This window comes from Helobdella robusta (assembly GCF_000326865.2).
Source record: "Helobdella robusta unplaced genomic scaffold HELROscaffold_1, whole genome shotgun sequence".
NCBI lineage: Eukaryota > Metazoa > Annelida > Clitellata > Rhynchobdellida > Glossiphoniidae > Helobdella > Helobdella robusta.
Genome location: NW_008703570.1, coordinates 7,256,370 through 7,272,785, shown reverse-complemented (window position 1 = coordinate 7,272,785; position 16,416 = coordinate 7,256,370).

The window sequence follows — 16,416 nt, the reverse complement described above, 5'->3', positions numbered from 1 at the left end:
CTTTTTTGCCAAAGACGTAAAACAAAAACAGACGTTTTGTTAAATGTTTGCTGCATAAAAAACAATCAACACTTCGTAAACAAAACTTTGCAAAAGACTCACTCACTACATTATTTTCTAGCTTATTATTTTAGTTGGTCTTAAAACGGATTTGTGTTGATGAAATGAACAAACCAAAGCTTAAAACTGCCTCCTTCACACTTCTTGCACACATAAATACGCACGCACACACACACACGCACACACAAACACATACACACTCACATACACACACACACACACACACACACACACACACGTACAAACATACACATAAACACACACGAATACATTGATGTTTGCCCAACAGATCACTATTATCGTTATTATTAGCTACTTGACCTGTTTAAATTTTGAAAAAATATTATCTTGCATGCCCAGATAGTTCAGTAAAATAAAACATATAACTTGTTTCTTTGTATTGTATTACATGTGTGGTGATACAAACGAGTGTGTGAATGTTTGCCCATCGCATTGCTAAACTTTTTCAACGCTTTGATGTGTGTGATTGGATTTGTCAACGGACATTCTGTGAAGAGTTGGTTGATGACTGGCTGGTTTTGTTTTCTTTCATAGAATGTTTAATTTCGTTTGTCGAGTTTATATTCAAACGTTTCAAAGGATCAGTCCCAATAAAATAATTTTTCATTTAATTTTGAAAAGAATAAATAAGTATAATAAATGTATAGGCAGGAGTCAGTAAATAAACAAATGCATACAAATATCTTAGCATAGGCTTACATTTTTGAATAATGGAGGAACGGTTTCATATAGCGATGCAATCGGTTTGTTATGAATGAATGTAATGATGCATAAAAATGATTAATGCTAGCAACGTAATGTGCAAAGTATGCACCATAGTGTAACAACGTAATAATGTGCGTATATGTAAGCTGAGATAGTGTACAACATTGAATGAATGTACTACTTATGTTTGCATTGTTCAGTCGTGGCAACATTAATAGGACATGTATATGTGTATAAGGTGAATAATAAATTTTCAGCCATAGTATCTTATATAATATAAACCACAAATACTCTTAATAAACTGAACATACAATGAAATAAATGATTATTAAGTAATTGGAAGAAATGACGAATGAGAAATACTAGATGTTGGTGATTAGATGATAGAGATGATGGGGATAATGGTACAGCCTTCGTAACGGAAAGGAGAATTATATTTTGGAAGACATAACACATAACTATTTGTGGAATTATTGAAATGAAAATGTTCGACAAGGTAATGAGAACATCAACTTTAAAATGGTGTACGTGAAATGTGAAATAATATCGAGAATGTCTCGTTAAGAATATTGGCAAATTATTATTTATTAATTATATATAAAACATTAATTATAAAAAAAAATTTACTCTAAAAAAATTTAAAATAAAGTGTATTTGCTTTTTTTGAAATCATTTAACGATATATAAAAATTATCCATTTATTTAATAAAGACTTGCTAGAAACATGACTTTCTGTAGATGTCGACTTATTAAAAATAAAAAATTTTGAAGAAAAACAAACCTGCAATGTTACGTTGATAATAATCCTCTTCAAAAAATCTTCAAAACGATTTCTTCATCATTATGCTGTCAACTGAATGTCAAACAAAATGTCAATATTGTTTCAACTGAAAGGTTTCTTAAACGAAAAAAAGACTCAAATTTTCCTTCTTTTAAAAGTTTAAAGTAGGGAAAATAGAACTATATAATGAATATAATAAGGTGTGACTCATGTGTAATGAGATCATCAGAGCGTTTCTTACTCACTTAATAAGGTTATAAATGATAGTTTGCTTTGGAAATTATAACATGCCAGCATTTTTTTTATTCATTTTAAAATGAGCTACAGAAACTAACCAATATTCTATAATAAATACTAATATTCCATAATAATTTCATGTGAAATGATTGATAACTATTGATGGTAATAATAGGATTTTTAATAAGGAGTGAGTTACTAACAATTGTGGAGAACAATTTATTTAAATCAAAATTACATTAGTAAGCAATTATCTCAGAGAATGTATGTAATATCAATAATAGGTTATTTGTTGGAAATAATTTACAATTACCTCTCAATACTGAAGAATTTATAGAATGATAATTATTAAAAAATATAAATAGAATCTGTGTTCTAAAAACGAATTAACTCATATAACAGTCTGTAACAATGACAACTCGTTTCAACAGAGGCTCATACGCGACGACCAAATTGAACATTTGGCAAAATTAACACATGAACTTAATAAAATAAGCATCTATGTATCTATCAAAATTATCTATCATTATTATAACGTTAAAAATTTGCAGTATTTTGACAAAAATAAATTATCTTAATCAACAAACTACTTCCTATCTATAATAATAATCTATCATGCGCTATTTTGCGGACTTTTTTTAAATATTATACACTAGATAATATAACTTATATATAAGTAGAATCTAAATATGGATTATAAAAGAGAACAATTGACTCGGGTTGTTAAAATATTAAATAATATTTGCAATTCACTCCCAATTAATTAATTCTCATTCAATAAAATTTTTATTATGTTTATTAAAGATGAAACAAGTTGAGTAATGATGAAACTAACTTGGTTTCCCATAAGAATAAAATTTTAAAATTTTCGTATTTTTAAAATAAAGATACGTTTCATAGTCTTTCACTTCTTCCAAAGTAGTCAAATATTAAAAGTCCATCAAGCTAGTAAAGCGAGCTTGTTATAAAATTGCAAAAACATGCAATTAAAATTCAAATCAGCGTCCATCTATGAAAATATAGCTATACATTGCAGCAACAAAACTCTAACAAACAATTTACATACAGCCTAATTTTAGTAATTAATTAATAATTTAATATGTGTCTGTCACACATTAGCACGAACACGTTAAACAAACTTGATACGAGCCAACGAACAAACGAACGAACGAACAGACTAGCAAACAGTACAAAAAAACATAAACAGTACAATCTTAATAACCATATCTAATCTCTGTTGTTGTCATATGCGCGTTATACATTCATATATTAATACATACCTGCTTGTTGCAGTGCTCGCTTACCGCTCTTTACGGTTTTTGATCTTTTTTCAAATATTGAAACTGGTTTCTATGGAAAGAAAAATTGGTGTTAACAATACACAAACTATTTATTAGTATTATAATATTTTTTTCTGAAGCGAGCCAGTATTTATAAGAATCTCAAACGCGCAGAATATTATTAAATATTAACGAGGTAAATACCAACATAATATTTAAAATAGCATTGTACAGTGCAGTGCATACTCAAACACATTTGAGCCTGCAATACTTGCTTTTGATTATTTGTTGTCTTTATAAATTACTGAAAAGCACAGTTTTTACGAAAAGTTAACATTTTTATGTGCACTGTCACGAGTTATATGTTTAAATAAGGATTCACTGGTATAGTTTAATTTGCATGGAAAGTAGTAGCAAGTGAGAGAAAAATTTTAGTATTTTTGTTTAGATATGTACTACATAACGTTATCACATTGTCAATATGATCTTCTCAACCATCTTTATCATCATCTTCATCATCATCTTCTTCATCATCAATGTTTGGACGCATTTTTATCCTTTCTGAATAAACTAATGTTTCAGTGAGGCGTTCAAAGTAGTATGTAGTCAAAGTTGAAAGTTGCATTCTTAGATCTCATTTTTTCATAGATCAATCATTCTTTCTCATTGATTGTTAATAAAAATATAGTAAAAAATTATTATTTTTCTGTGTCATTATTATATTACATTACAAACAAGTTATTGAGCCTTCGAACGAAGAATTGTTGAGAGTAACGAAATTTTGTGTGAGCATCTTTTAAACAGATGTCTTTATAAAAATGAATGTTTGTCATTCAATAAAAACATTTTGTTTCTTTAATGTTTTGAAGCTGTAATGCAGACTTCATGTGCCTCAATGGCTTTCTTAGGAGCTACCAACGCTAAAACATGCGGAAAGATTGTTAGCTCGTGTTTCATTTCACGAACGCATCTATATAAATATGTTTACTAATTAGAGTTTATACTTAAATATTAGTAGAATGCATCCGCGAACGAAAAAGAGATTCATGTATTGATGTTCTACAGCTTCATTAATTTAGCATCTTACTATTCATAAACGAAGCGGCATTGATGTCCCACCTAGAAACGACTAATTCAAATGCAATCACTTCGAAATTCTTTAATAACAAAAAAACACTAAAATGCCATGAAAAAACCGCAAGTTTATATTTTTCTCAAATTACACTGAAGCTATTCATCTCACAAAACCAAATTCTACAAGAAAAATTATTTCTTTACTAAACCAATGCATACAATTTTTTATTATTTTTCTTTCTCTCTCTCTCTCTCTCTATCTCTCTCTCTCTCTCTCTCTCTCTCTCTCTCTCTCTCTCTCTTTCTCTTTACGCACATGTGTGCGTTTGTATTTTTGTGTATTTGTATTTTTGTGTTTGTTTTTGTGTGTACATAGAATAAGAGTGGCTTAAAATAAGCCTAGGAGTGATAATTTATAGCATGGGTTGAAAAAATGAAAACCCGCATCGATCCGTCGAGAACAGCTGAACAATAATTATTACGTATAACATGCATGACAGATGTGCATGCTGGTCTGCCCGCGCTTGTTTGCTGTTGCGGTTGTCATCAACGTCGTCGTGCAATTAGCACTGTCACAACAACAAACAAACAACTTGATCATTGCTATAATATTTTCATCGTTTTGAGTGTAAACTAGCTCTCAAGCTCTACACAATAATTTTTTATTTTTTTACAACTCTATACTTTGATTTGTGTAAAAAATGTGTCATTGTCATTAATAATATTATTAATAATATTAAAATAAACAGAAATATCAACTAATTTTATTTTAGCAACAATAACAATGATGTTACATATTATTCCCACTAAAATTAATTTCATTATTTTTATTCTATTCTTTTTCAATTTTCTTATTTTTCTAATTATTATAAAAATTATTATTAATATCTTATTCTTATTCCAAGATATTTAACACGCGAGCGATCAGTGATGCTTTCTGATTCATGATCGCAATAAACTGGCATGCAAGTTTGTCAGTTTTTATTTCCGGTTATTCGATTGTTCCCCTCCATCGTTCTCATCATAATAATCCTTACTAAAAATTGTGTTTTGTTGTGAAGGGTCTTCATCAATATAATCATTAAAGTTATCATCGTAACCTCACCCACCATCATTATATCATTATCATACTCATCATAACCACTTCAACCTCAGTTCCTAGCCGTGCTACTTTGTATTATTTCTGTACTAGATATATAAATAGTTCTATATGAAATCATAGTACATTTTTTACCAAGAGACACAACGTAATTAAATATTTCATATAAAAAACTATTCTCACGATGACTTTTTCTTTGAAAGTTAATATTCCACCCCGCATTTTTGTCTCGAGTCATATTTTCATTCTTTCCAAAGAGTGGTTCAACAACATTCTTTTGTACATTTTCAAACCAGCATGTTTGATTTTTTTCACATGTTAAAAATATTTATTTCAAAATTTTGACACTTTTACATTGCATATATCTATTAATCTACAAAATATCGTTAACCGTTAATCGTTACAACCATTCTGAATGCAGCCATCATCTTCAACGTTTCGTACTTGCGTTATCATCAACTCATCATTAGCAAGGTAGCTGTTGTAGTGAAGTTAACCTGCGTGAAAGATATATACGGACAATTAACATTCCTCAGCCTGGTTCGCACCTTTGCTCAGGCCTATGTACACGGTACCAAACTAACACGTGGAAAAATAACTGGAAAGGCACAGATGAGACTGCAAAGCTGCAAACACAACAACCTAATTACCTACTAAACAGCAGAAGTACTTAACACTGAAATTGAAACAAACAACACGTACCACTGCACAGAAACATACAACTACATTCCCAGAAACATCTACAGAAACATAAACCAGCATTCTCAAAAACAGATCCAACAATGTGAACAACCTGCAAGTACACTGACAATTGCAATAGCGTCGAAAGCAACACAGCACCGACGATGTCATGTAAAAACTGAAGCGCACCAAGTAAACAAACATTTCGTGTTTTCAGTCGCAACGCAGGTACGCACAATTAGCTAATTGGCTTTTACTTCTGTGTCAAATAAGCAAAAAAATTGTTTATATTTGACTGTAATACAATTTAATTCTGCAAAAATAAATTGTTTACATATTTACAAGCAATCAAATAATTTTAACCTTAAACAAAATTTTGTAAAGACACAACAAATAATAAACAACACTGCAATAAAATGCAGGCATGCACGAGTGCTTGAATAAAATATGAGTTCGTACAAACAGCAGACTTTCAATTGATTCCTACGACGACCATCGTGATATGAACCTCTGCAGTGCTGCTTCCAGACAGGTGCGTGCCGCTTCAAGTTCGACCTGCTAACACAAATTACAAAAATGTTTTCTTTTCAGTTGACGCATTTTTGCCTGTAAAAATGTCTTTTAAAGTATCCAGAAAATTACTTTTGAAAAATATTAACAAACAAACAAACAAACAAACGTTCTCAAACAATTTCTTGACCTGCGGCTTATGGACGATGATGTAAGGAAAATTTCATGCATAGAGTTTAAAATGAAATTTATGATTCCCAAATAATAATTTGAATAACTGCTCTACACAATTACAAAAGTTTAACGAGACATTTCTTAACAGGATATTTTTAAACGACTTCTGTTGCTGCCCCCGACACCATCATCGCTTTTTGGTAGCATAATTATGACGCAATCAATAATGACGCTATTAGTCAATAAAGTAATGATTAATCGAATATGAAATGACAGTTTTGTGGCAAAGACGTCATCATCATTATTATCGTCAACATCATCATCAAACTGATTGTATCAAGCGTTATCAAAAACAATCATTTGATACAATATCAATCCAGACCGTTACAAAAAAAATATATTCTCCTCACCATCAACATCATTCATTATCAATCATCTTGATGATCCCACAACGTCAGCAACTTCATCATCAGTTGCATCATTATCAGTTATATCATCATCAGTTGCATCATCATCAGTTGCATCATCATCAGTTGCATCATCATCAGTTGCATCATCAATCGTCATCCTCAATTTTCGTCATCTATTTTATTTCTTCTGATCAAATTTATAAATGAATTCAACTGTAAAATGCTTACTAGCCCTTTAATGATTCCATTGCGTTATTTTCATATGCTGTGGGAGATTCAAAATTTTATTTTTCAGACGTTTTATGAAGTCACTTTAACTTATGAATGTTGAAATTGTACAGATCGGCAGGCAACGCTTTCCAAACTTGATTTGCTGAGACTAAACTCCTTTTCCCCAAAATGAGATGATTTAAATTCAAAAATCAGTTAGTCACTAAGGTTGGATGATTTTACATATTTATGTATATAATATATATATATATATATATATATATAATAAAATATATATAATAATATATATAATAACTTCAAAAACAATCTGCACTCGACAATTCCATTCTGTGTGCTTTCGCGAACTAATACTATCAATAGTAACTTTTCTGTCTGACGAAATTTACGAGATGTAAACTCAAGTGCATCTAGTAGTGATATTATGTTGCTATTGTTGTTGCTATTGTTGTTGTTGTTGGTGGTGGTGTTGGTGGTGGTGTTGGTGGTGGTGAGAGGATGTTACGATAATAACAACGATAGCAATGATGTTTTATGATGAATTTTGACAATTAAATTGACAATTGGTCTTGGCAAGCGTAGTTCTTTGAAGAAAATTTGAAGCAACTTGGCCAACATATTTCCGCCCTTGTCGGAAAGAGATGACTAATTAAACTGTCAATCATTTGTCGTCTTTCCATATTTTGTATGCGGAACAAGGAATGTAGAGGTTGTGTCGTGTTGGGAACAACTCCATTTGGCAGGGGATTTCCACAGTAATTAATAATGAAGTCGCAATATATTAATGAAACCACAATCATGTTTTAATGCTAATTTAAATAAAATAATTAAACTAAAGTTAAATTGTGGCTCAATTTTTTTTAATTTATGAAGATTATTATGATCTGTTAATTTAATAAATTGGTACTCAAAACTGAACGTGTTTCAAAATTTGCATATAAACTTGCTGATAAACTTACGCATCATTCTACTAAACAGAATATTGCCAGATGAGATAAAGTATATAAACAGGCACTCTTTATATGAAGCAGTATACAGCTATTGAGACCTCAGTTACGAGAACATTGGCACAATACCATGCAAACGAGAACGAAAAATATTTGACTTCTTCTTGGAGAATAAAAATTTGAGACATAAGATAGATAGTAAGCATTTTAACGTGTGTGCTTTATTATCAACTAAATTTTTGAATACTATTAAGCGTTTTGCAAAACTGTTCATTTGATGTTAATGCTAGTGGCATAAAAATATCCTTTGGTGACATGAACTCTAATAAATTAAAATTTTTTTTATGTTTTTTATAAAAAACAACAAAAAATATGAGATATTATTTAGCGATTTTAAACTTTTTTTTCCACATCAATCACCTCATGTTAATTCAAACGTTTCATGCACTGAAGATACTTCGCTCCCAGGGACTTGGTACCATTGGATCATTCATTCAACGTCATGTCATCATATTCTCGAATGTTTATGCCATTTTTAGGTTTAAATTTCTTGTAAAACAATTTCATCAACAACCATCAACAACTTCAATACTCCTATACTTTCCTTTAACATATATATTTTATTTTTCAATGTATTTTTTAATCAAATTCTATCTTTCTACTTTTCCTGAATGCTGTTTCAATTTACATTACAATACATGTTTAGTTGTTTGTCACCAGGATGTCTACTTAGTAATCGCTATTTTGATCGCTTTCCCAAAAAGATTTGATCTGTTGTCTACATTAATAACCAACTAAACTACAAACATATGTCATATACGTCAGTACAAATGATGAAAAACAGTCTTCTGAATAAATGAATAAAGGACAGATAAGTTAGTAAGTAAAAAATAGAAATGAATGGTCAGTTGAACAAGCGAATGCAAAACATAATATAAACAAGCAAACAAAAAAATAGGTAAATAAACAAAAAGACATTGTAAGTGTTTTCTGTAAATGTTCGTACTAAGCACCTATTGTACTGTTAATGTCATCTCAAATTTGCTAAACTACAACTTTTAACACGTCTCAGTAAAATTGATCAGCTGCTAACAAGCACCATACAACCATTTATTATTACTTTTAGTTATCAGTTATAAAGCCCCTTGCCAAATAAAAATACAGAAAAAAAAATCGGAAGTACAAGCGAAAAGAAAAATTTGTTTCCAACGATAAATTTCAATCGGAAGTTATTTCACGCACTTGCCTCATGCAAGTGTGTGCAATGTTATTTAACAGCCTTATTTTATGTTTTCCCACTAGTAAAAGAAAAAGCAACATTGAAAATGATTTTGCGTGTTGCATGAACATTCACTTTCCATTTTATTAATCAACAGGAAACAAATGAAAAAATTAGACGTCAGATTCACTTTCGACATCCGGAGGAGTTGCACGACACCGATGTTATTTAATGACAATGACCTTTGGGAATTAACTTCAATAAAAAATTGAAATGTCTTTAACATTATTCATATAGCAACACGATCAAAGTATATTTGGATAAAAACACATGAACAAACTTGATACAACTGCATAGGAACACAAACAAACTTTTGATTTAAATTAACTTTGCATTCCATTAACGTAGAGATGTCACAGGTGATTCTTTATTTCAAATCGGGCCGCAAGAAACCTTCATTTTGTGTTCTACTTGGCATTTATTTCAACAGATTATTCTTTCCAATATTGGAACTTTTTTCTAAAAAATTTATTTTTTCATTTTGTATCACGAATTTTTTTCACAGTTCCATTTTCCCCAAAACCTCCGTGTTGTCGTCACTTTAAGTTTGGAACGTGGAACTTCAACAAAACATTTGTTAAAGAATCGTTTGAATACATCATGTTGAAAAATATATTGTTTCAAACGCCATATTAATGAATGTTTCAAAAATTTAAATTTATTTTGAAAAATTTTGGATGAAATTTTTCTCTAAGGACAAGATACATGTACGTTGAAAATTTCAAATCGCAATACACACACAAATAAATATTTAATTGCCAAAACTGTTTTTTTTATTTGGATATTACGTCAAACTAGACAGCTATTAATATATTTTTTAGTTTCATTGTAATAAATCTATCAACATTTTTAGAAATTTCGAATTTTTGAAATTAGTAGATTTGTTTTGTATAACTTAGAATTGAAGCAATGTATTTTTTACTGTGAGTAGTGTATTTTTATAGTGAGCACTGATCGCCGTCTTATCAGCGTCATCGTTGTAGTGAGACCCAAAATAATTTCATTGGTTTTATTGCTTTGTTTCACTCTCTGTGTCCTCCGCGCGATAGTCTGCATTAAAAAATTTTTATGGGCATGATGGTTCTCAATCTGACGGGTCAGAGGAATTAGTACCTCCTTAACGTCGGGATGGCATTTCTGAATTGTTTCTAATGTTTTTGGTAGGATATGCTTGAATTTTTAATACCTCTCATCTCATGTCGCCTGCACGGCCTCGTTCTCTTTGCAATTTTCTAATGAAGCCTTCTTTCTAATTCTATGTAATGGAATTGCTGAAATTATATTTCAAATTTTTTAATTCTTCAAAGGCTGATTTCCAAAAATATAAATTTGAATTTTTTTTAAAAGCAATGATGTTTTTTTAAATTTAAATTATCAAATTAAAAACATGAAAGGAATTTTTTCCATAAAATTGCACAAAACTTTCAAGTTACTTCAAGTTTTGTATGCACCAACGTTTTGTGTAGAAGATTCAATTCAAAGTTTCGCATTGCAGCTATCGCTTTCATTTTATGTGAAAATAAAATGAAAGCGCTTAAACTTGAAAATTTTCTTAGTTTTCCAATAAAAAGCAAACTGCAAATTTTTTGCAGCCAAGTTGACGAGCCAAACATTTGATTTATGAACTTTTTTTCAAGTATTTTCGCGTAAACATTTTTTTTGACGTTTATGCAAAAAAATAATTTTTTCAAATTTTTCTTGCCTAAAAATTGTCTTGTAATGTAATTTCATCAGTTTTTCTTTAATCTGTTTGCATTATATTCATTAGTTTAGTGCGGAATATTTTAAAAAGTATATGAAAGCTTGCAAATGGTGACAATTGCTTTTTTCAAATTTCACAACATCACTTATTCACCTTTCTGATATTTATGAATATTTATAAACAGGTTTATTTCTATGTGTGCGTTTAGAATGTATATTTTCAGACCATACACAAGTAATTTTTATGCCGATATAATTCATTGAAAATGGCAAAATTACATATCAGGGAGATATAGGTAATAAACAACTGTTCATGTTAGAGTTGCTCGAGTCGTATTCACGTTAAGTTGGACTCCAACATTAATTCGTCAAAATCTATTTGTGCATTCCTTCGGATCATTCATTTGCAATCAATACGCAAGATTGAACACTGTTAATATCTACAAAAAATGCAATCTGTCATTCAAGACTTACCCAAATTCACATAGGTACATTTTTACACAAGGAATTATGTACAGTACCTATGTGCATATTTGCATATGTTCATTTTTCTAAAAAAATATTTCATTAAAACCTGATTCAATGTTTTTCAAGCACCGCAGTTGAAATTGAAGCATTATTATGTCGCATAACTTTACGTTTAATTGGCATCATTTTTTGCTTGGACAAGGCATATCGAAACATTCCTGGACATGTTCAGTTCAGTCGTGCATGCAGTGCATCTCGCGTGTACGCTATTTGCACGAAATTCAGGACTGAAATGCAGAAGTTATGCCTGTTTAATGATTTAATTGTCAATCAGTGAGTTTGGAAAATTTTTTTTCGAAATAATAAGCTTATCGACATAATTTATTCTTTATTATTAATACACAAAATTTCGTTTTGTAAAATAACTTATGTAAAAGCAGTTAGTGAAATAGTGTGGGTCTCCAAATAAATCATCTGACCCGAGCAACGTAACAGAAGATTCACTCACAAGATGGAATGCCCCGTTACACCACCATCAATCACGCGATCCGCAACCACAACTTTACCACAGCATCATCATGTTGTTGCAACATTGGCCTTTTTGTAACATTTATTACCTAACAAATCTACGGTAAAACATGCAACACATTGCATTTTTAATCCGTTCCTTTTCAAATCATATCCATATTAATGTAGTCATTTTTGTCAAATCCATCTTGAAGATAATCAATTTTTGTTTTATAGTTAAAGTGTTTATTTTTTCACTTTTTATCATTATCAAAATATATTCCACTCCTCTCTGCTTTGTTAATGAAAATTGTAAATTAAGTTCATTTGTTATTCTTGACATCATGGTTATCATTTGAGAATTCCAAGTTCCACCTGACAAGTGATGCAGTTTCACTTCATAATCTTTCCACTGGTAGTACAGGATACGAAACAAGATTTTTAAGTTACACCTAATTTTAGTCTCACTGAATATTGCAACATCTTGTTTAAGATTTACTTTAATTTGGCATTAAGATTTCAATAATTTGTTTCAAAACCAGACCTTCATTCTGGCATTTATAAAATCACCTGTTTGATTTCCGTTTAAAATAAATTCTGGCCGATTAAAAACCTGATCCAATAAAATTCATTAATTTTTTTGTTTTCTTCAATGTGTTTTGTTTCGACTTCAAATCAATTGATCCGTCCACAGTTCACACGAATCTGTCTCAATTTTAGCGTCAACTAGCGAGCGAACAAATGAAAGTGCAATGAAGTGATATGAAATCTTTGGAAATTTTTTGAATCGAAACGTTATTTGTCATGTGGTTAGTAAAGCCCCAAGCAGAGAAGATTTTCCTAAACCGCTACCACTCGCAGCCGCAGAGTTCACGTCCGCAACCGCCCGGGCCATCTTAGTCTCGTGTTTAAAATTAGAAGGTAGCAACACTAGAAGGCAGTCTATTTACAATAAAATTATAATCGGATAATCTGCTGAGATGGCATCTTTCAATTTAAAAAATTTCTAATTTAATAATTGAAATAACATCTGCTAAAACAACAAGCACAAAATGAACGACGATGAGGAACTCGAAGAAGCAATTTATTTAATATTTATGAAGATGTTATAATTATATATATATATATATATATATACGACGTTTTCTAAACCCAGCTAATAACCCAGATATACGTAATTCGATAGGTAGGTTGTTTTAAAAAATAGGCCCAGAAACTGCAAAATCTCTATCTGTTGTTTTCAGATTCCGATCTCTAACATACAGCGTGTTTGAATCAGCAGACCTTAGACGCCCATGTGATGACGTAGATGAAACTCAAATACATTTATCTTCTAAATATTTCGGAGCCAGACCATTCAAACTTTTACCATTACACACAACTTGAACATGATTCTTTGTTTAACATGCAAAAACTCCTTTAGAATTGGTGATGCATGATCAAATTTTAATTTGCGGTATATCATTCAGCCTGATTCTGAACCATCTGAAGTTTAGACAACAGTTTATCAGCTATGCCATATAGAAGACTGTTACAATAATCCAATCTAGAGTTGACGAAAGCATGTACTAATAGAGTCATTGTATCTCTATCTACCGATTTTGTGACTTGACGTAATTGACGTAGTTGGAACATACATTTTTTAACCAATAGACTGACTTGTGGACCCATTGTCATACGGGAGTCCATCACAATTCCCAAATTGGTGACCGTTTTACTGAAACTTATATCAGTCATACTGATGTTAATCGAGGAAAGCTCAACTGCTGACGTTTGTTGCCATGTACAAGCCAACATGAACTGAGTCTTTGTCTGATTCAACTTTAGCCTACTTTGACCCAGCCACTAGCAGACATCAGATATAATTTTTGTCAGTTTCTCTAATACGGTCTCATGCACGTACATTATCCTAACAAACGTAAAAACAAAATTTTTCAATCTAAACATTTTTAAAAATTGAAAATTTAATTTTGCGCACAGCACAAACAAAATTTGCAAAGCGCAAAATCCGCGGAGTTTTGAGAATTTTTTATCCGCAACCGCGGTTGCGATGCGTTAACGCGGTTTGAAACCGCATTGCGGGTATCCGCTTGGAACTCAAGTGGTAAGGATGGATTCGTTTCGTACATATATGTTCAATTTGTTTGAAAAATTGCAAGATCGAAACGTTTTTTGTTTGTAAAAAAAATTTGTATTACAATTTCTATGACGTTGGCTTTGAAAATGATATCAGAAATGATTGAGATACCTTATTGTAATTTAAAAACCGAGGTGAAAATAGGCCCAACAATTACCGTCCTTAATTGAAAAGAAGTTGCATAGAAGCTTGAACTATCATCTTCAATTAAATATAATCATGTCGTTGTCTTGATGCAAAATAATTTTGATGTTATTTTCTTTATGCCAATTTTATTAAAAGTGCATCTTTGTTGTTTAATTGCATTATTAGGTTTTTATTAATTATTATAATTATTACAGTTGCGCCGTGGAGTCAATGTTTTGAAAAAAATATTGATACAAAGCAATATATATTATTATAAATATAATAAAATATCAATTAAGCGCAGATGAATATTTAAGTCTGAACGATCAATTTTTTACACTCGTACAATCATATTTTGGAGTTAATTTAAGAATGGATAACCACCAAAAATTTGTAATTTCGAAATGAACCGGGGACAATGTCATCAAATTCTTATCCAAACGTATGGAGGAAAGTGATCTTATCAGATGCTGAACAATATGATGACATTTTTTGACTTTTAATCAGCATCAATATATTAAAATTGTTTGAAATTTAGAATAATTTACACGTATATATGAATAAGAATTGATTTTAATTTTAAAATAATATTTATCGTCTAAAAAACGAGTGCAAAAAATGTTCTTACACTCCATTGAAACGTCTACTAATCTGAACATAAAAGAACTGCATTGTAGTGATAAAACATGGATTGTTTTTAAAACAAATGACTCGAAAACACAAGCTACATACAACATATGTCCTGATGTTATTGCTTAATTAGAGATGTAACAACAGATTGACAAGACAAATTAAATTTAATCTCATTATCTCAGTATATTTTGTTTAATTAAAAATAAGTCGATTGTTGTTTTGTTTGACTGTTGGAATGACATAAAATAGACATGATAAATATTGGCTCGAATATCTACAATTAAGAAGATTCAATTATTTTAAAATAAATACAGATACCCTAACAGTTAATTTTTTAAGGAAATGAAAAGAAAAGGCACTTGATAGCACATAAACGTAAAAAAACATCTCACTAAATATTTTTTCAATTTGGATGAAAACTTATAAGTTTATATTTTAAAATAAATATAAACATACGTTTCTACTTTTATAAAAACCTAAACACATTTTTTTACTACAAATTTAAATAAAATAACATTTTTACAAAAAATCTCTGTAATAAAATTGTTTAGTCTATAAAATAAATAATAAAATAAAATAAACCTCAAAATAAACGTAAATAAAAAAATAAATGTACTAATTATAAAAAATTTAGTTGATAAAATGTAAGTCGGCATTAAAAAAACACAATAAGTTATTACAACCAAATGGAATCATTTACATCAGAAATTTTTAAGACGATGCAATCTTATTGCAAATATCAGAATTAATTATCAAGCCATCCTACATTCAAATTATCAAATAGAAATTAAAATATTCACCAGTCATATACCCAGTTACATACATAACACACAAACACGTACGCACACAGACAGACACACAAACACACACGCACGCACACACACACACACATATATATATAATATATATATTATATATATATATACATATAATATATATATATATATTATATAATATATATATAATAATATATAGAATATATATATATAAACATACACATATAATATATATATATATAATATTTAATATATAATATATAATTAATACTATTCTGATTCTGTGCGTTATCATTTGTATTATCTGATAATGATTTGGTGATATTGACAAAATAGTTATTAAAAGTGTTACATATTTCAGTTATATTTTCGATTATTATCTTATATACATATAAAATATATATACATAAATATATAAATATATATATATATATATAGAATTTGAATATTTATACAAGACTAAATCTATATTAATATGCATGTGTTTATCAGAGAAATGAAAACTTTCTTTAAATATCAAGCATAATATATGATAGTTCATGCAGTTTGGAGATTATTTATAAATTGTCAAAGGAACTATTA